The sequence below is a fragment of the Gymnogyps californianus genome, chromosome 21 (genome assembly GCF_018139145.2).
Source record: "Gymnogyps californianus isolate 813 chromosome 21, ASM1813914v2, whole genome shotgun sequence".
Lineage (NCBI taxonomy): Eukaryota > Metazoa > Chordata > Aves > Accipitriformes > Cathartidae > Gymnogyps > Gymnogyps californianus.
This window is the reverse complement of record NC_059491.1, coordinates 7715385-7736640: the sequence shown is the minus strand read 5'-3', so window position 1 is coordinate 7736640 and position 21256 is coordinate 7715385. Positions and strand designations below refer to the sequence as shown.

General features: G+C 46.3%; 1 protein-coding gene across 3 annotated transcripts in view; it reads left to right on the top strand.

The window, feature by feature from the left end:
- The window catches only part of PAX7 (paired box 7), a 102296-nt gene that overhangs the window by 28712 nt on the left and 52328 nt on the right, over positions 1-21256 (top strand). The gene's annotated exons all lie outside the window — the stretch shown is intronic.

The following is a 21256-nucleotide window of genomic DNA, read 5'->3' as shown; positions in this document are numbered from 1 at the left end:
GAGGAAAATCTGGCTCTCGCTCTTTCTGAATGGCCGGACAGCAGGGACTGTCCCCTTCCTCTGTCCTAGTGCCACTGGTCCTCTTGGCCCTATAGCTTTCCTGCTCAGCCAGCTGAAAGGCTGCCAGGTTCCCAGAGATTTATCCACTCCTGCCCTACGCTGTGGCTCTAGAGGTAAGTAGAGTGTGAGCCCGCTGCACCTCTTTTTGGGGGCCAGCCTTGCCTTTTCCCAGTGCCAGCCGTGACCCCCAAGTAACACGCTTTAAAAACAGCCTCTCAGAATGGTAAGGGTGTTTTGGTTGGGGTTTGGTTTTTTTTTTTTGGCTAACTTTATCAGTGCCCGAGCACGCCTTGAAGTGTCGGCTTGACATAATATGTAACAGTAATTAAGAAATAAGCCTCTTGCCCGGTTTCACAGCAATCATTTAGCTAAGTAACTACCATGGTCCAGTGCCTCAAAAATCACCATTAGCCCACGCCACTTATGGCCATAAAATTTCTTGTTTTCTGCTTTTCATCGGACTCACCCTGGAATCTTCGTTTTGCTTTATTTATACATTTGCACTCAAACAATGGCAATAAACCCATTCCCAGAGTGTTGCAAATCAGAAATTTGTCCACATTTTTTCCACCACCTTCCTGGGTGAAGCTGCCTTTTGCTTGGGAACGGCGGTGGCTGGAGGCAGCTGGGAGGGGGGGGGAGCAGGGTGTCGCTTGGAGATTGATCGGTGCTGTTGGAAGTCGCTGGGATGGGGCAGAGAGGGGGAGCCGGAGGAATCTGGCATGAAAAGGCAGTTTGTGGTGACAGGAGTTTCTTTTGAAAGACCTGATTGAATCAGACCTGAGGCGGGAAGAAACGGCTGTTGCCTTCATTGAGTTTTCGCTAACTTTTCCCCCCCTCCTACCATTGAGGTTTTCGGTTTGGGCTTTTTTGCTTTGTTCTGTTTTAATGTGTCCTATACTGTTTAAGCTGGAAGAAATAACCACGAGGTCCTGCCTACAGAGTGAAAAAAAAAAAAAGATCAAGGACATCTCACTCAGTTCCTAGCAGCCTGTGAGACATATTTTTAACCATTCTAAACCAGCGGACCGCTAATTTCAACGGAGCCTGTGATTTTCAAACCGGTTCACTATTAGACACTTAGCCTCCATAAATTATGATTAAAGCTCTCTGCAGACAACTCAACGGACTAGATCGGGATGCTGTGACATGAACTGAGTTGTCTTAGTTGGTACAATTTACGGAGAAAGCTGCTTGCCTGGCCTTATTACCACAATATCTGCAAACTGCCCTTCCCTGGGGACTGTGCGGAGATCCACGCTTGCAAACACAGATGCTAAACAGTTCATCTTTAATTAAATAAAAGCCTATGATGCTCTGAACCCCATTTTCCTCAATATGAGGCTTGCTCCTTTACCACTACACCTCCTGTGGGCCCAGTTCAGGTTTTACTGGGCGGCCGACTTAGTAATGACTGCTCACTCAAGCAAGCGCCAGCTGGCATTATGGAGATTTACCCCCGGTGACATCTGAATTGAGCTTTGAGTAAATGCTCTCGTATTTGGTCCACTCAACTTCAGAGGGAGTTTTGTCTGAATCAAAAGAAATAGGGACGGGGGGTGGGGGGGGGGGGAAAGAAAGATTTTAGGACTTAGTGGTTAGCGAAGTCAGACTGCCTGGATTTCCCTCTCTTGTGGCATTTGGACACTAGAGAAAGTGCTGGGACTTCAACTGAACTATCGACTTTTGGAGGAAAAATTCCTACTGGCAAGAACAGCCTTGTGCTGACTGATGTGTGCAGGAGATGACCTACTAAGTCTTTTTTTTCCTTGCTGTTGAGTTTCTTTCTCCCCGGCTTCTTGGTATTCAGTTATTCTGCTAAAATCCATCTTCTCCTCGAGCCCTCGTGTGAGCATCTCTCTCTCTTCAGAGAGACATCAAAATCCTGCTCTTTCTGCATAAGGACCTGTGTAATGTACCCCGATTATAACTGCGTGTCCTTGCTCCCTGCACCCCCCGGCCTCTCCTCCCCTGTTTCTTTCACCCCTTGTGAACCATTTCCCAAATCTCAGAGATCAATCCCTTAAACCGCCTTTCCCCAAAAACTCTTCCCGCCCTGTTTTTTTATCTGGTGTGCGACCCACAAGCTGCCATCAGCTCAGGGCTGCCTATGCCCTCCCAATCCCACCGTGATGTGCGCAGCAGCCCACAAACCACGGTTTACACACACAAGCCAAACTTCCCTCTCAGCGAAACAGCACAGGTATGATGCTAGAATGTGGGTATAATCAATATGCTGTGGCCCCTTCGTTGTCACCCTCCCAGTCAGGTACGCTGAGGGGCCTGCACGCACAGCTGCCCTCCGCTCCCTCACAGCAAATGGACACCTCAGGCGCTCCCAACCTTTTTCTGCCTTCAGGCTGGAGGGAAGCTAAGGCAGGGCCCTACCTTGTTTTGGCTAAGGGAAAATGGAGTTTCTTCTACCCCCTCAGCCCTTCTCCAGGCCACCGTGGGCACTGAGTCCCTGAGGTAATGACCGCCGGGCACCTGAGGTACCGCCTGCTTCTGGCACCTTCCACCACACCCAAGTGCCTGCCCAGCTCTGATTGGCTGGGCTACCCGGAGGGGGCGGACCTACAGCGCAGGGAGCCAATGGGAGCACACCTCCTCACCTGAGGAGACCCGGGCTGCTCACAAGAGGCAGTCGGGGTGCAGCTGTGGGCTGAGGCAGGTTGGTGGCAGTGCTCTGCTTGTTGGGCTCGGCAGACAGTGGTCTGGGCAGGGCTGGCAGTTAGTTTGTTGGTCTGTCTGGCAGAGTGGCTGTGGCAGGGTCAGTCAGCCCTGATTTGGGCAATTAATCAGTCAAGACAGCCCTAATGTGGGCAGCTAGCTAGGCAGGGCAGCCCTGGTGTGGGCAGTTAGTCAGGGTGGCCATGGCTGGTCTGTCAGGGTGGCTGTGGTGTTGTGAGTCATCGGAGCAACCTTGCTGCAGTCAGCCCACACAGAGCGGTGTGGTCCAGCGGTCAGGACAGCCGGCCAGACACAGCATGGTGCTACTCCAGCAGCCTGTGGGGACCCAGCGACCTTCTACAGCCTCGGCAAGGTCAGAGTCCTTCTTGCAGTCTGTGCTGAAATTGCTGTCTGCCTCCAGGTAGTGCTCCCGGAGGTGGAGTTTGCTGGTGTGTTAGTTCAGCCCTTTCTGGGCTTTCCTTCCCTTCATGTGTTGCTGTGCTCATATATTTGTACAGCCCCGGGCACTACCACAGCCCAAATGTCTGTGCTTTGCAGTAAAAGCAGTGCACAGTAAATACTGCATTAGGTTCAGCTTCTGCTTCTCTCCCCAAAGCACATCACAGGGGCTGGGTTTGCTTTTTAATACTCTCCAAGGGCATTCCTTGCTAAGTGCTGATACTCATGCTCTTCCATCCTTCTTCTCCGTCCCTTTTATTCCCACTCCCTCTCCCACCATGGTGGTGGAGTGCACGGCAGTTACTGCCATGTTTTCCAGCCCCAGCATTCAGGTACTGCTGCACTCCTGCCTGCCCTTGCAGGCTCTCTTGTCCAGGAAAAATGACAACCATGCGAGCTGGCTCCTACTCCCATCTGAAAATTTGGCAGGTGTACAACAAACTTACATGACTCTTATTAGCAGCAGATCCATAGGGAGGGAGGGGCTAGGGGATTCTCTCCAAAAAAAATAATAGAGGAAGACCAGCTGAGTAGTTGTTGGGTTTGTTTCAGGGGAAGCTGAAGGGTTAGGAAAGAAATCTCCTTGCCTTCTTGGCAAGCTGTGTAACTTCATTATCTCTGACTTAGGGAAAGGAGAGAGCAATGATGGGCAGAAGGAGCCATAGGAGGCAATTTTCATCGAGTGAAGGGTCTGCCCACAAACAAGTTTTCATCCAGATGGACATGTGGATCAATGTCTCTGACTTGTAGTCACCCTTGCAGACAATCCAGACCATTTATTTATTTCACGACAGCTCTGCTGGCCTGTGGTGACAGATGATCTCATCCCCAAGGACTTCCAGACTTCTCTTTTTTTTTTTCTTTTTTTCTTCCTCCTGTTTTATTTCGAGGTACTAGCATATTGATGAAAGTACATTTCTTGCCTTCAGTCATTCCCACTTTCTCTCTTCTCCATCTAGCAACAATTTTTAGGTTAAGAAGCAAACTCACCTATCATTTGTCAACCGACCAGGCATGTAGTCCCCTGCATCTCTGTTTCTGCCTATGTTTGCTGCACACCTGATAAGTGACGGCTACCTTGGAGCAAGGCTTTCTAACTCCTAAACATTTATAAGGATAAATCCCACTTCTCTGTTACAAGACATCAGCACAGAGCCCACTGGCTCAACACTATAGCAGGACACAACATGAGTGCTATAAATGCCTCTGTCAATGGCACTTAGAAGTCACAAAGAACCTCAGAGGCACAATTTCATTCACCTACCTGTAACTTATATTTATCCCTTTTGTTACTTACCCCAGTCTTTTTTCTGTTCTCTGTGTCTGCCCAGATCTTTAGGTATCATGCACAGAATATGTAAGCATATAAGAAGGTCCATATATTGTTGGTATACAGTTTGTTAGCCTTTACGATGCTTTTCACCATCTTTATTTAGGTATGTACCTTTGCTAGTAAGTCATATGTATTGCTCTACTTAAATTTACCTTGCCATTTGGACCCAGTAAGTACCAGATGAAAGCATTTGAGTATAATCTCCATCTCAAATTAAAGCTTATGGAACAGGGCTTAGAAAGTGCTAAGAGACCAGTGCTAAATCGGTGCCTTTTTAAAGGCAAACAAAACAATTAAGTGAGCACCTCTGCACTGTGAGCCGAGGAGGGATGAAGATCGGCAAGGGGACTCAGGCCTTGTCTCATGAATATAAAAGCTTTTCTAATAAAGAATAGTTATTCATGACCTTATTTAGATAGCCTCTAACTCCTCTCAGGCTTTCAGTTTTCATAGCAGAATTTTGCTGGCAAGTAATGAAGTGTTTGTGGGCTTGGTTTTTTTCCCCTCTTCATTTATGTAACCGTCTTTCAAATGTTGATTTCTCTGCGGTTCTTGGGAGACTCTTTCCAGCCCAGGTTTTCAGGCTCAAGTTGTCCTAGATAGCAGCTGAACTTTTGGGTACTGCCCCGCTTTGATCCTACGTACCGAATAACTATTTTTAATGAAAAAAGCAATCCAGGTTTTTGCACAAGTCAGCCATGAGTTAACTGGCACCGGGAAGATTACCCTTCACTCAACAGAAGTAATGGTGCAGGAGATAATTACAGAGTAGCCTATGTCTCCATCAGGAAGTATCCAGCATTGGGAGCTGCCAGGGGCAGGATACTGGATTAAATTGACCGTTTATCTCTTTTGTTATAAAAACTTCTATTTGAATGCGTCAGCAGAGGGTGACATTGTGCAGGTTTGGGAAATACCTTGGGTATCATCAACAAAAACTTTGAAGTCCGAGTGTTTAGAATGGATTAAAATTCAAAGAAAGTAAGTTAGGTTTTGTGAAAATTGATAACAAATTATAAGGAATTGTTTTAATGTAGCATTGCTATGGACTAAGAAAATATTTTAAATCTAAATATAATTATTTCTGTGCCTAAAAATTTGTATTTTTGTAAATACTGCTACTTTTTTATATAAAAAAATGCGCCTCTAAGTTTGTACATGTTTTTGATGGAAACTTCAGTTTCTGGAAGAGGAACTCTTCTGTCCTCTGGGAATGAAATTGATCTAGGTGAAATTCTGCAGGAAAATAATACTAGATTGCACTTTTAGTAAAGAAAAATCTGGAGTGTTCTTACAGCTTTTCTAAGAGTGGCTATGGATGGTTGTTTTGAACTTAACTAAAACTGAGTGCGAACGTTTTTGACCCAGCTGTCGAAATGTATATACGCTGGATTTTGCTGGTATTCGCTTGTCGACCAGGTACAACATGCTTTCACAGCTCTGTACAGCACCTACTGTGACAAAGCTCCCATGGAGTCAGCAGTGCGAGGCAAAGTCTTTAATAATCAATGCGAGGGGAAGATTGTTTGTAGGTACAAAGGGAGTACTCAGTCTCTGCTGGTTTGAGATTGAGGTGCGTCCACCTAGTACTAAGTAGGTACGGGGCATGCACCACACTTTAAAAGTTTTTCCCAGAAATATCAGTGTCTCGCACAGATCGCAGAGACACAGTGTGCAAAGCGTGCCTTTAAAAGACCCAGTCGTGGCCTGCGCGACAAGGTTCAAGGCTTGCTGGAACTTCTTGAGTTGTGTCTGTGTGTGTCAGCTGTCCCCGAGCCCAATACCAAACAGGGCACAATACAGACAGATAAGATAATGGATGAGAAGGGAGTGGAAAATCTATCCTGTATTCTGGTGGCATTTCTAATAGCGATAGCGCTGGCAGCATTGGACCGAAAAGCGTATCCATCACAAAGGGCTGGTAAGTCCTCTCCAGCTCCCACTGTGACGCTAAAGCCGGTTGCAAATATCCAGCGCTGGGGCCCCTCGCAGTGGGGAGTGGAACGGTGGCTACGTGACCCGGGGCAGCCCTGCCATTCCCGGAACGGGGCTCGGCTCCTGCTGCTGCCAGTTGGAGCCCAGTGCTTGAATATCCCGGTGGGGTTTCTCCCCACTGAAACCACAGCACACCCGGGGTTAAAATTAATATCCAGGGAGTACGGTCCAGCTCTTCGGCTTGTGTTTTACTGAGGCTTCAAGTGTAGGTCTGTTGCTTACTCTTCTGACTGTCCCAGTGCATAGTTTATTTTGCATTGTGGAGAAAGTTGTTCTGATGTTGACTTGTCTGTTCTGCTGTTTAAAACAAATAAACGCTCTAGTTTTTAAAGGGCACCTTCGATTTCAAACCTTTGCTGACCTGTTGGATTTGCTAGATGGCATCTGAATGCTCGGCTTGTTGGTTAGTAGAGGGGTCTGCCTTGTTACTGCTGCTAACAGCTCCGGAGTTGTCCAGCAAACTCGTGCAACCCAAGAGCTTGTTCTCTCTGGGATTTTTGAAGCATGAAATGGGAATCTTTAGGCATGGAGGAAAGTGAGAAGTAAGAAGGGCAGGCTAATCAATTACTTGAATAATGTGTTAGAGCTGCAGGTGATATTCAGCAGAGTGATGTCTTGCAAAAAGGTATGTTTTCACCTAACCAGGAGTTTGGGAGTTGATATAGGAGTTATGCAGCACATCTGGCAAGGTGCAAGGAATCAGACCAAGTCATGAATTTTTTTTGGCATTATAATCTAAAAAGGATCAGCCAGTGGACCCAGCAGCCACCTGGGAGTCAGAACATCCAAATTTTATTTCCAGTATTGACTCAAACGTATAAAAAAGAATGTCCACCATCTAGTTCCCTCGTCTTGTCCTCCTGCCGTTGTTTGTCCATGTTTGCTTTGGTACAGTGCAACCCCCCCGCCTAAACCTAGTTATGGGCTGTAGGAACTACAGAAATACAAATAACAGTTAATAGTGTTTCACACTCTGAAACACAGAGAATCTGGACAATTCAGACAACTGCATTTTTGAAGTGTTTCAAATTTCAGGGGGAGGTAATTTCTTAATTTAGCTAAGCCAACTTACCCTATCCCAAGAGGAAAATCTCCATGCTTGTACCCTGAATGTCCTCAGCGTGCAGAATGAAATTATTTACCAGCTGAAGAAGTATGAATATCAAAAGGTTCGTTAAACATTCCAGCTAATTTTCTCTGGTCTGTAAAATTTGGTTGGGAAGAAGGGGTGGATGAAAAGAGTTAGACTTTTGCATGGTCAGTGCTCAGCTTTCAAAACTGTACATGGCGTGGAACTAACTTACATATTACCAGGCCCCTTGAAGGTTGAGTGATTCTCATGTGGGCTCATCAGTAGCTGGAAAAATATTTTTCCTGTGACACTTTGTGCACTTGCTCTGTCCATTCAAGCTGAGGGTGAGAATTTTCTTCTTCTAACACTTTACTGCTTGGTTTTCAAGTAGGTTTCTTTGGATTTCTAACGTTTGGGGTTTTTGAGTGAGAGTACCTAGTTTATTTGCTGATTTTGCTCAGAATCTGTTTTTGTTAGCTGCTAGTGCCAGTCCCACATGTAGCTCATGAGACATATTTCGCATGCCCACCACCTTGCTGGCCTGACTGCGAGAAGTCAGCTCATGCCACAGAAGACTGCATGTATCTGTGCAGGTCCCAGAAAGCCAGGCAAACAAATCCTCTCCCTTTTGCACAGTAGTAGTCACAGGGCAACCAACAGTTTGATGCTAGAGACATCACAGCTCTAAACAACACAGTACCAACTCCTGGCTCTCTTGATTTCTGTGACTGGCAAAGGGTATGTGGTCAAAACTGAACTAAAGCAAGACCAGAGGCCTCTGCAAAGATCCCGGGGCCATTGGCCACATGCAGGAGGGGAATCAAAAAATACAAGGGGTTTTCAATGTCTTCTCCAATTGCAACTTCATGTTGAAATGGATCTACTTCCTAATGGAAAAAAATCTAATCAAATAATTTGAAAACAAAGCAAGGTTTTTCATTTCAGGTCAGCTGAAATGTTTCTACTACCTTAGATGAAAATCTTTTGATTCGTTATTTAAAAAAAAAAAAACCAAAACAAACAGTCCAGTCAAACAGAAATTATTTAAGACTGTTGTGAAACACTCTCACCTCCCTGCATTTGGGGGATTTGACTGTTAAACTTGAAAACTCATGATCTGCACAGTTCTAACCAAAATAGATCTAGTGGCAGAAATACCTGTTCCCATCTGTGACTGACAGGCTAAAACATGATTCTGCACATACTCAGTCTCTCCATCTGGTAAGAGCAGAGCTCTGCTGCACACATCCTTCTGGTTTAATGATGGTGGGAAATGTTTTTGACTTTGGTCCTCATCTTGAATTCCTAAGCAAGAAGTAGTTGTGAAAGGTTTCAGCTTATGCTGTGTGTCTGTCAGGGCACAGTTGCCTCATAGGATCACAATCCAAGAGGGAAAGAGATCATCGCAAGCCCCTGAAAGATCCCTTGTTACATTTTAAAATACTTAAAGAATGAAGTCATGTATGCTGAGAAATACTTGGCAGATAAAACTCACAGACTATCATGCATGTATAGCTATATACCTCCTGAAAAAACTCCTCTATAGGGCTGGAGACTTTGAAGCTTACTTCTGTCTTGATTGTGGTGTCATGGGACAGTTGTGTCCTGCCTTCATCAGGGCTAAAGGACATGTTCAGCACAGCTCTGCTCTGGTGGTGGGATTGGTTTCCTCCCCACCCCTTTAGAGGAACTGGCATTTAAGACTTCAGGTATTTAATTTGGGCAAAATATGTTCTAACCTTTACTGTGGAAATAAAACTTAAGAGCTGTGATCTGAGTGGAAATGGAGGCTGTGGACATGTTGTGGTTTAACCCCAGCTGGCAACTAAGCACCACGCAGCCACTCGCTCACTCCCCCCAACCAGTGGGATGGGGGAGAGAATCGGGGAAAAAAAAAACCCAGCCACCTCATGGGCTGAGATAAAGACAGTTTAATAGGACAGAAAGGAAGGAAAATAATGATAAAGATAATAATAAAATAACAATAATAATACTAAAAGAATTAGAATATACAAAACAAGTGATGCACAATGCAATTGCTCACCACTCACTGACGGATGCCCAGTTAGTTCCTGAGCAGCAGTCCGCCCCTCTCGGCCAAGTTCCTCTAGTTTATATACTGGGCATGACATCATATGGTATGGAACATTCCTTTGGCCAGTTTGGGTCAGCTGTCCTGGCTGTGTCCCCTCCCAGCTTCTTGTGCCCGTCCAGCCTTCTTGCTGGCTGGGCATGAGAAGCTGAAAAATCCTTGACTTAGTATAAACACTACTTAGCAACAGTAAAAACATCACTGTGTTATCAATGTTATTTTCCTACTAAATCCAAAACACAGCACTATACTACTAAGATGAAAATTAACTCTATCCCAGCTGAAACCAGGACAGGACATTATGTAGTCTTCAGGGAGCCTGGCTTGGCTCTGAGCTTAACACAGTTCAGTTCTCATGGAGCGAGCTGCCTCTTTTATTTCAGCTGGGCATGTTCACTCGGGAACCTAGTGATGGAAAGTCTCAGCAGAGGAAAATGTTTTGTAGCCAGTGCTAGCAGGCATGAAAGTTCACCAGTACTTCAGTCATGATGCTGTGCATACTCTTCTGGGAAAGCATCTTGTTATAGTGTCAGAAGTGGCAAAAAAATTGCTACTGGGCTTCAGTGTCCCGTCAGCAAAACAGGCGCTTCTGTTGCCTGGCTTGTCACTCTGGGCTGGAAGTTTTGCTGGCAGCACAGCTGAGGCTCTGTCACTGATGGATGCCTTTGAGCACCAGCATATAATAAACAGCAGTGTGTGAAGAGGTAGTGTATTTTCTCGCTTGTGCACACACTATGCCTGCCCTGAAGCAAATGTCTGCCCAGCAGGAGGTAGGGTGTAGTATCGAGCAGGTGAGCACAGGTTCTGGTTTGGCTGTTGGGCTCCTGTCCAGTTTGGTTTTCGAAGGTCCTGGGACAGGGATTCTCTGTAGTGGAAGCCATCATACAAGCCTGTATGCCTCTTGTCCTAGCTGGTGGTCAAGAATAAAAGCAAAAAGACACCGAACAGTTACTGAGACAGCAGGTAGCAGATCTGTAATGGTGTCTCTTTTTTTGGCTGCCTTGCCCCTAGCTTGTGCTAGCGCAGCCCCCTTGCTTGTCGACCTCATCTTGCTCTGAGCCACCTCCTCCCCCCTCTCCACCCCAAGCTTATTTCCCGGCCGCTGGAGGTTTTAATATTCAAGCCGTACCTTCCACATGAGCTGTGCTGAAGAGTTGACGTGTCGGAGTTTATTGATATCACATTGGGCTGCGCAGGGCTGTCAGCTGCACATTCAGCCTTTAGCGACCCCCTAAGGTGCGGGCTCTGGCAGCTCTAAAGGAATCTGCACAAAAACGCCTTTTTGTTTTGTCCAAGGTGAGACAATGCGAACAGGGCCCTGCACCAGATGACAGGGCTGATAAAGGACCAAGCGGCGCAGGGATATCTTTCTTTCTTTTCACTCCTTCATTCAATCCTTCTTTCTGTCACTTGCATTCTCTCCTCCCTATACTTTTCTTTCTTCTCTTTCTTCTCCCAGCTCGGCTAGCAGAGAGCAGCAGAGACAAGCAGAGGGGTTCAATTGCAGGCGAATGTCACAGTCCAGCTTCTCAACACATTTTCAGCAGCAGCCGGAGTTGCTGTTGGCCAACTTGATGAGGGACACGCTCTGCTTGTGGGTCCTTTTCACCCAGAGCTCTTTACAGTCACGTATTTTGGTGTTTTCTCTGTGGGCTGAAATTAATGTAAAGCTGTGAGTGTTTGTGTGTGTTGGGACAAAAGTAGGCAGGGGAGGGGCGCAAATATGGAGAGAGATGGAGGAGCTGGCAAGAGTGCAGTAGAGAGAGCAGGAAAGCAAGTGGAAGTAGCAGTGAAGCCAGAGGGGATGCGTGTGTGTATATACACACCCATATGTATGTATATATATTGTGTGTATATATAAAAATAAAAAAACGACACAGGAAAGGGAAGGAAGCAGAAGAGGGGAATAAGAATCAGATGTTCTCCAAGGACAACTGCCTTAACGACTTTTGCTGCATCCCTCTGTTTTCACAGACACGGCAGAGGACAAAGTAAAGGAAGCGAAGTGGTTGCTCGTGGCCGCTCTCGCACACCTCTTGGCTTCAGGCGGTCGGTCTGACATTCAGATAAATGAAGCAGGGCTTGCAAACAGCAGGAGGAATGTGTTTCTCATGTGTGGTTAAGTGGTCTCTGGTGCCTCATTCTCACGGGCTGGTTTTTCAGGATTGGGAAAGGTTTATGAGGTTAAATTTGTTTATCTTTCCTGAAAGAGTCTTATATTGAAAGGTCTTTAACTTGATGTATCCAGCCAGGGAGGCCCAGGGCTGGAACAGCAGAGGAACTACAGGACAAGATTAAGGGCCGTTGGCAGAGCTATATAGGGGTTTAGGATGAAAATAAAAGAGGGTGTTGCAAATTGGGATGGAGGAGCAATGATAGAGCTGTGCAGGGACCCCAGGATAAGAATAGCAAGGCAGCTATCGGCCAAGATTGAGATGTGCTGGCAGAGCATGTGGGGCCCAGAACTGGAACAGAAGGGGTGGCAGTACTTCAAGTACATGAGCAGAGCCATGCTGGGACAAAGCCAGGGGGACCAGAGGTTGTCACAGACGAGAAACTGTGAAACCTGGATTTGTGCGCCTCGCTAGGATGCTAGACATCTGAGATGGCATGCCTGTGCGTACATGACGTGCTGATGAACACGTTATCCCAAGTGGAATCTAGCCCAGATCTGGAGAAAGGTAACTTCTGCTTAGGTATCACCAGCATCTGAGACATAGCTATGGTGCTTCTGCTCAGTCAGCTTTGGGAAAATTACTAAGTAAAAAGTACTGGAATAGATTAAGGATGAGGGATTGAGTCTGGGATAGAAGCACATGTTTCTCAAGATGAGAACCGAGGTATAAGGGCAAAACTGCCCAGAGATGCCCGTCGTCTGGCTGGGGTCAGTTCTGAGTCTCTCTCCTGTGGATGTGAGTGTTATTTTCACAAAGGTGTTTGAATACTACAGTGTCTTTTCTATTACGGTATTTGTACCGCCAGGCACCCTCGGAGGGTGGTCGTAACGCACGTGGGGAGCCGTTAGATATTGTATTGTGCTCAGAATGAGGAGGCAAACTGGTGTAACGGGCTCCTGGAGGTTCACCCCCTTACTATAGTGACTGTGATGTTATGTACGCTTGCTGCTGGGGGAAAACGGGCACGGCTGGAGCACAAAGAGTGGGATTACAGCAAGCTGGGCATCACCAGGGTTTCCTTGCATCTCCTTGGCCCCCAGCTGGAGCTTCAACCCGGTCGAGGCATGGCATGAACTTAGTGGGTGAGAGTCAGGGACTGAAGCTGAGCACCAGGGAGAGAGGCTGCTTGCTGAGTTGGGGCCATGCCATATTGCTGCCCCGGGCCAGCACTAAGTACCTCTGTCAGACACAGTGCTGAAACAAAACACAGAGTACCAAGCTAAACATGTACATTTAATTTTACCCTTTGGTCAGTCACCTAGTGTTTTTTCAACCCCAGGTACCATATACACATTAGTCCTTCTTGCCTGGATAAAGGGCCTGGCTCCGTACACTGCAGGCCAGGTAATCTGTCTTGGGTTTACCTGCTTCTTTAACTTGTAAATCAAGGCAGTTATCAAAGGATCGGATCTCCCATCCTTAATGCTAGCAGGCTTCCAGCATCCTGGGTACCTACGCCCAGTTCTCCTGTGCAGCTCAGACCCTTGAGTGGGATGTGTTTGTGCTGCTCCATCATCTTCCCTGTGTCTATGAGAAATTGTTGTAAGGGAACTGGAGAGATGAAGCTGAAAAGGGAGGAAAGCAAAAAAGGGAAAACTCCAGAGAAAGTGAGCAGACCTTTTCTTCTCCCTGCCTCTTTATTCCCCTTGTATCCCAGCTGGTCTCCTGTTGCTTCCCAATTTTGGGAGCACTATTGATGCCTCTCTAACTACATCGTTTCAATTCAAGTAGAGGAGCCAGCAAGCCCCTGCGGTCCCTCTCGTGCAGCCCTCCGCTGGATGCAGCGCCTGCCACAAGCACGCGGCTATGAATATTGAAGTGAAAAAGGGGCCTTTTATGGACTTCACAGATGTGCTGGGGAGTTGGGGCAGGCCTCATTACCTCGGGGTTCTTTAAAAGGCCAAACAAAAGCCAGAAGAAAGAGTGCTAGGGGTGGAGGGGGCAGGGAGGCGAGAACTAGAAAAAAGTTGAAAGAAAAGAAAAGACGACTGGAGTTGATGGATATTCCATCTGTTTATGTTCAGGCCAGTGCTGGGAATTAACAAAGGCTGTTGGAGATGTAGGCTCTCTTTTGCCCTCCCTCCCTCCCTATCTTCCTCCAAATGTTCTGGATGATTTGGTTTTATTCACTACTCGCAAGGAACAGAATATGTTGTGTTTTTTGTGACCATGTGTCTTTGCGTGGGGGCACTGCAGCTGGTACCTACGCTGCCAGACCCTGATTTGCGTTAGGATTTGCTGGGGCCCTGATGTCTCTTACTACTTTCACATGCAGAGTAGATGGAGCCTCCGGGGCCAGATCCCTCCACCAAGATAAATGAGTACAACTTCTTGGCTTTTACCAGAACTGCACTGCTGTACGTCAGCAAAGGAGTTTGCTTGGTCTATATGCGTGGCATGGATTATGAAAGAGCATCTGGTTAGGGATGCAATTCCTTCTTCTCTGTGGGCTTGGAAAAGCCTTCATCTAGTTTAGCTTCCAGCTTCAAGGCAAAGGTACGTTCCCAAGCTGAATGCAGTTACCTGGAATGGCTGCAATTGATAGAGGAGTGCAGAGAGAGCTGTTGGATATGTCTTCACTCAGTGCAAGTCCCCATATTGGCAAGAGGCTTTTGGTGATGGATGACTGTTCCAAGGAAAACAGGGTCTCTCTAGCTTTTTCTTTCCAAAATCTTGTAGCGCTCCACTTGTAGTTGTGCCTATGAACCTGGCTAGAACTGAGCCCAGATGGCTAAGGTACTTGTTCAAGGAGATGTAGGGATTTTTATAGTGGAAAATGGAGGTGAATTTTGGATCTCTGTGCATCCCAAACTGGCACTCTAACCAAGGAGAAGTTTATATTCTTTTGTTTAGAGGCATATATGTATTTCATGGCCAAGTGCCAGGTGAGATTCTCCTGTATAAGAGTTTTCTTAAAATCCCAAAACCAATCCATGAGTTTGGAGGCAAATTCTGGGAGAGCTGGGAGGAAAGCAAGTTTGGGGTGAGTGCTCTGGGAAGTAGGACAGCCAGAACCAGGTAAAACTTGACACGTTGCACCACCTTTGAGTCTTCAAGCCCAGCGTGTGAATGCGGGGCTTCTCCCGGGTGAATCTTTGGGATTCAGACATGGAGGAATCATTGGATTCCTCATTCCAAGCCAGAACAGGTTGTGTGGTTCTCACTGTGGTCATCCTGCTGGCTGGCCGTGTGCCATCACCCACGCGTGGGGAGGTGCGCACACTTGGATACCTTTTGCATATGCTCCCTTTTCATCCATTAAACCTCCATCTTTCCTTTCTCCCTCCTTGCTACAGCTTCTGCTTCCACATATGATCTCGCTCATTCAGTAGAGATCTTGACATGATGAGGGAATTATCCAGCTGTGAAACACCTCTCTCTTTGACCCCCTTCACCCTTTTCTATATTCCCCCCAGACAGACACATACACACGCTGTCTCTGCCTCCCTGTTCAAGAGCATCAGCTCCACTGTGAGTATTATTTCCAAGTTGTAAAGCCCATAATGGACATTACCTCAATCTGTGGTTTGGTTACAGCTGGCCAGTTCAGTGCCTGAATTAAAAAAAATAGAAAAATACCCAAACCTTTATCTCCTAAGGCCCCCACGCTAATGCTTTGCTGAACACTGCAGTCCCCAGCTGAGCTGTAAATGACTTTTTCATTTTCCTAGGCCTGCTACCCGGTCTGTTTGGTATTCAAGGGCACCCCACCAACAGGCACTATCATTCTGCTTGGGCCGAATTACTTGATTAAAACGCATATCAACTATTATGTGATTCGTTTTCTGCCGCTGCTCCACACCACAGCCCTCTAAACTATGTTAAACTGTAATACAGCTGCGCAGGCACGAGCAAATGCTGGAGAATGGGGAGTTTACAGGTTGGAAAGGGGAGGGAGGGGGAAACCCAAGCTTTATTGTATGTGCTGTGTCAATTATTGGGTTTTTTGTGTCTGGGAATGTGCTTGGACAGGCAAGGGAGGGGAGAGATGAATTTGAAACACCTCTGTCCCCCTTTGCAGTCCCACCTGCTGTTGAATAGGTTTGGAGGGGTGCAGGGGTTATTCTGTGTGCACATATGCACCTCTCTCTCATTGTGAACTCAGGACTTCATCATTTTCCAAGAAGAGAGAGAAAAGGGTGTTCTGGTTTTCACATTGGAAAGAAAAATCAAGGCAATACAATTCTGTGCCTGCAACGCTGCTGCTGTGTCACCCTTCTCTGAGGCTTTTCATAGTCTTGTTTGCATTTTGATGGGTTGTGTTTGCTTTCTGCCAGAGGGAAAGGCAGATGCTAACAAGTCAGGGAGAGTTTCAGCTCTTGCTTCTGAAGCCATTGACTGCAGGGTCCAGCACAGGGGACATGCTCTGTGAATAAACAGCTGCGTCTTGGTGATCCTTGTTCATCCCACATCCTTTTGGGGGTGTAGAAAGTGCGAGGTGTGCAGTCCCACCCTTCCTGCTCCACAGATGTACTATAGCCGAGGTCCACGGCAAGGATCTCCGCTATAATATATCTTATTATTTTAGGCCCTCATGACAAGGTACCCACAATCGGGAGGTATTTTCACCTGTGAGACGGGTACCTCCTCACTGTCTCATGGCAATGTGGCTCCATTTATTAAGGCAATATCAGGCAGCAAAAGCAGCACGTGGCAGGTGAAGCCTGCCCTTTTCAAGGTCATCGAGAGACTCTTTAATTGTCCTCCAGCATAAAATAACCTGAAGTTATCTTATGTACCTGAAGTTCAGGTATACATGGGACTGGAAAAATGTTTATGCGTATGTTTATGGAGGGGGTAGCTGTTGGGGCCACCAAGCATGACAGCTTTGGTGGATGGAGAGCATTGTGAAGAAGGGGGGACCTGGTGTGGGGCTGTAACGTGGGGGTGCTCAGATCTTGCTGGTGAGATTTTCAAAGTGAGATGTTCAAAGTGAGGTTTTCTTACTTCTCTCATGCCGTTAAATCCGAGTTCCCCTGTGGCTGCATTAGCTTCCTAGCCAGTCACCTCCAGATCTGGTTTCGTGGAGCATCACCGTTGCTCCAGCAGTATATGGGCGAGTTTGCTAAAGCCAGTTGCAGCACAAAAGGTGCAGTTATAGCCAAGCCATTCACAAAACCATTCCCTTCCCCCTCTTCATCTCTCCCCTCCAACACACATTTAATTTTTAGGATGGTGCAGCTGGAAGCAAGAGAGAAAGAGAGAGAGGAAATGAGATGAGAAATACTGAAGGAGAGAATGTGCAGCTCCCCTTTACCCTCTAACAAAATCCGATCCCCACTTTAATGAATGCGTTTTCATGTCTGGTCCTGTCTGCCAATCCTTCCAGACGGCACCGAGGTGCTTCAAGACAAGGCAGCAGGTCCTTGTAGAGCATCGAGGGCTCAGTCTGAGCCTGGAGGGTCTTGTTGTGGCCGATTCCACCTAATCCTGTTGATTAATTTAACTCCAGGGCTAAGAGGCACCCAGAAGCAGTGAATGGAGGTGGAGAGGAGAAAGGCAGAGGGGGAGGAAGAGAAATAGAGGAGTGAAGGGAATGGGGAGAGGGAGGACACTTCCAGTCCATAATTATGGAGGGTTTTTCTTGTTCCTTTCCTCAAGGTCCAGTCCAATTCTATTCCTTTCAAACCCCTCCAGAGAGCTCTGCCCAGTTCTTGCTAATTGTACCCCAACCTGAATCAGCAGCATTATTCAGGAATGTGAGTTTGTGGGCCATAATTTACACATTTCCTCATGCTAGAATGGGTCCCAGGACAAGCCCGGGCTTATGTTTGTCACCTTTCCTGTGCCATCCTGCGCACACACCTGCACACATGCTCTGGTTGCACTCATTTCCATGGGGAGAAAAAACCATTTTGGTTTATTCAGTTTTCCCCAGCTCATCCTCCCTGAAGATGTGGGACTTGACGTTGGTCCACGCAAACCTTCAGCAAGTCCCTTCGCATGGTTCTCTCCCCCCTTGCACAAGCTGTGTTGTGTCTCTGCTCCAAGAAGGTGCCTGTACATTTGACTAGCCCCCCCTGAGCAGAGGGAAGAGCTTAGAATTTTCACACTGGCAACCTTGCTTTCATTCTCATAATGAAGCCTATGTCTCTTTATTTCTAGGAGTATTGCAAAGCAAAGAGACTTGAGCAGTTTGGATTTTTTTTCTGAGCTACAGAGCAGTTACGCTAAATAATAAAGATGGAATTGTTCTTAAAAAAAAAAAAATAGTGGGATCAGTGTGTGTGTCCTGTAATACACACACTTTTCTCTTAGTTTTTCCTCTTCTCTGACTTGTCCTGCTGTGAGATTTTTCCCTCCATTCACCTCTCCATTCTGTTCTTTTCTGTCAATCTTTAGCCAGTATGATATCCTAGGGGAGCTGCGTATCGGACAGCTAGCTGTTTCCCATCCTTCATCACAACTAGTGATTGGTAAGCCACACAAGAAGCTGCTGCTAGATATTTCTCCACCTTTGTATTTACAGGGTGTTCATTGCTATCCGTGCTGAGTAAGTGTAAAACGCTACCAGTGCATGCTAATGATTATTTCTACGGCAACAGCCCCGTTGTGCTGCAGGCTGCAAACTAGGATTCACCCACTGCTCGTGCTGCTGGCAGTGCTACGCATCCATTTTTCACACAGGGATGTGGGGCAAAAAATGAGGCGTTCAAGTTTTGGATGAATCCCCCTGGACTTGCCTAGCGAGGGAGTCTCCTTGAGTTATTCCTACAGCTTTGTAAAACTTCTTATTGCACAGAAACTTTGCAGTGATGATGGCAATGGTTTGACCAGCAGGTTTCAGCTGTTTAGAAATGGAAAAGACCTGTTAGATCCTTGAGTTGCATCTTAGGCAGGTAAGGGAGACTGTCCCCTGATAATAGGGGATGCATTAGATAATAGGCTCATACTGCAGTCTGTCTCAGCTGAAAGACTTTCTATATTATTTAATGAATCTGTGTCTGACAGCAGCAGCTGCATTGTACTAAGACCAGCTGGTTCCAGACATACCCTGGGATTTTTCTTGCTCTCTTGGTTTCATCTTTGTAGTCGGGTTGTTGGAGCCTCGGACTTGGCACAAGAAGCTGTGGCTTCTTTTCCCAGCTTTGCTCCTGACTCACAGGGTGACTGTAGGTGGGTGACTTCCGCCATCCCTGCTACGGTTGTAAAATGGAGATAATGCCAGTCAGGAGCTGTTTGGAGACTTGCTGATAGAAAGTGTTACCTCAGTTTATGTGGCAAGGTTTGGCTCTCCACCCTTTTAACCCTGTAGCCAGCATGATGGCCAGCACAGTCGCCGGTGCTGCTGTGAATAGGACAGATTGTTACTCATGACAATCAGTTTTCCTCTCTGAAAACTTTGTGGCCAAATCAGGGATCCCTAATTGGGATCATAAAGCTATTGAAGAAAGTTTGGCTGTTTTCCCTTCCAGGCTTTTGCAGCAAAAAAAGTGAGCAAAGCGAAGTGTGGGAGATGAAACATGTTACAGATCCTTTTCTAGACTTTTTTTCCTCACTTGGGGAGATACTGGATCCCAGGTTTGTCGTAAACTACGTAAGCAGTTGGGCCAAGCAAGCGGACGAGCTGTAGGTAGATGTTACAGCATTGCTATCAAGCGGCCAAGAGAAGAGTTAGATCTTAAAGTCATTTTGACATTGCTGTCACCATAGTACTTGCCAAGCAGGTTGGGGCTTTGTTGCAGCAGGCGTGAAACATGCCGCAAATCACAATTCCTATGCTAAAGAGCTCACAGGCTGGAAGTTGCTATTAAGCATGCATACTAACTATACAGAAAGCATATTTCTTTACACTAAATACGCATCAGCTGCAGAGTTAAATGACATTTAACTTAGTATATTTTCCTGGCCCTTTCACATCCTGGACCAAAACATACCTCCATCTTTTTTTTTTTTTGTGTGTCAAGTATTTCCAGAAAAGATACTAACTAATTAAACCAATAACAGTCAATGACTTAAGTGATTAACTTCAAGAAATTTACTGTATGCTATAGGTTTCCAGATGTGCTTTTGCACAGCATGGTACTCCAAGGTCCAGATGTGCTTCTACCTGCCCCGAACCATCTGGGACCCAGATGTAGAGGGCTGTTATTTTCAAGTACAGATGTTCCTTTTACACCACTTGAGACTCTAGACCTTCCCTGTAAATGGACATAACCAAAAAGCTAGTTCAGTAACAAATTTCTGCTATGTACAGTGAAACTGTCTTTAAAATGGGAGACAGATGCTTCTCCTCTGAAGTCAACAGTGAATTTCTCACTGACTTCAGTGAGAAATAAAGGGTTCTTGATTTAAAATGATGAACGTGTGTAAAGACTCTGTGTATTGGTAAGCCAGAGCTAGAAGAAGGGAAAACCTCTTAAGGTGATGTGTTTGCCCCCAAAACAAGCCACCCACTCCTCTGCAGCAGAGTTTCTCTGACTCCAGCGCAACTGTAGTTAGCTGAGTTCTGACACCGCATCCTCCCTGTGAAGCCCCAAGACATAAAAGCATTTTTGTATTGCAGCAAGCTGAATGCAATGGCATTTTGTGGTGATCTCAGTATAAACAAGTGAGCTCCGATGGGATATTTGCCTCATACTCCTCAAACTGCCGCCACTCTGGAGCAGCTGTTGGGGAAGTCACAGCTGCCGTTCCCAGCTCTGAAAAGAAAAAGGCAGATTTTTGGATCATGATAGTATAGGAGCCGAACAAAAAGAGAGGACTGAAAAACACTAGTAGTAACTTCAGGGAACTTTATCATCAAGATGAGCATATGTAAGTCCTGCTTTAATCCTAAATTAGCAAAGGTTTACTAAAAAGAAAAAACATTTCTCTGTGAGCACAGTGTTTAAGCAGATTCTGGCTCTGTGCAGTTATTCTGAAAGATAGCAGTCAAGCTTGGTAGGGAAAAAAAATGAGTGCACATTTAATGAGTCTCCTATTTTCATGACAGAGAAGGAAAAGGTGACAGAGGCCAGATCTCTCACCTAGCTGAAAGGTTTCATATATCATATTCTTCCTTCTCTGTTGCCATGAACCAGTGGCACATTTTTCACTGTCCCAAAGGCAGACATAAAGTTTTGGCCTGGCTGAGATCCTCCATACATCAACATCTACACCGCAGGGAACTGATAACCTGCACGTCGCGCATCTTTGAAACCCAAGCTTTGCTCCGTGAGAGGCCTCTCGCGAACCCTGGAGTCACAGCTAACGCTGTTCTTGGTGTGTCCCCTCTAAAATCCACTGGGTCTGACCGTAAACTTGGTGAATATCAATGTAATGCCTTCTGCTTTATCTCCAGACAAAAAAAAAGAGCAAAACTGGGCTTACTTATTCTAGCTATGTTTCTTTGGGTTTGATAAGGGCCTCAGGAAGCAGTAGCTGTGGTCCAGGGCTCAAGGCAGGGAGAAGGGAAA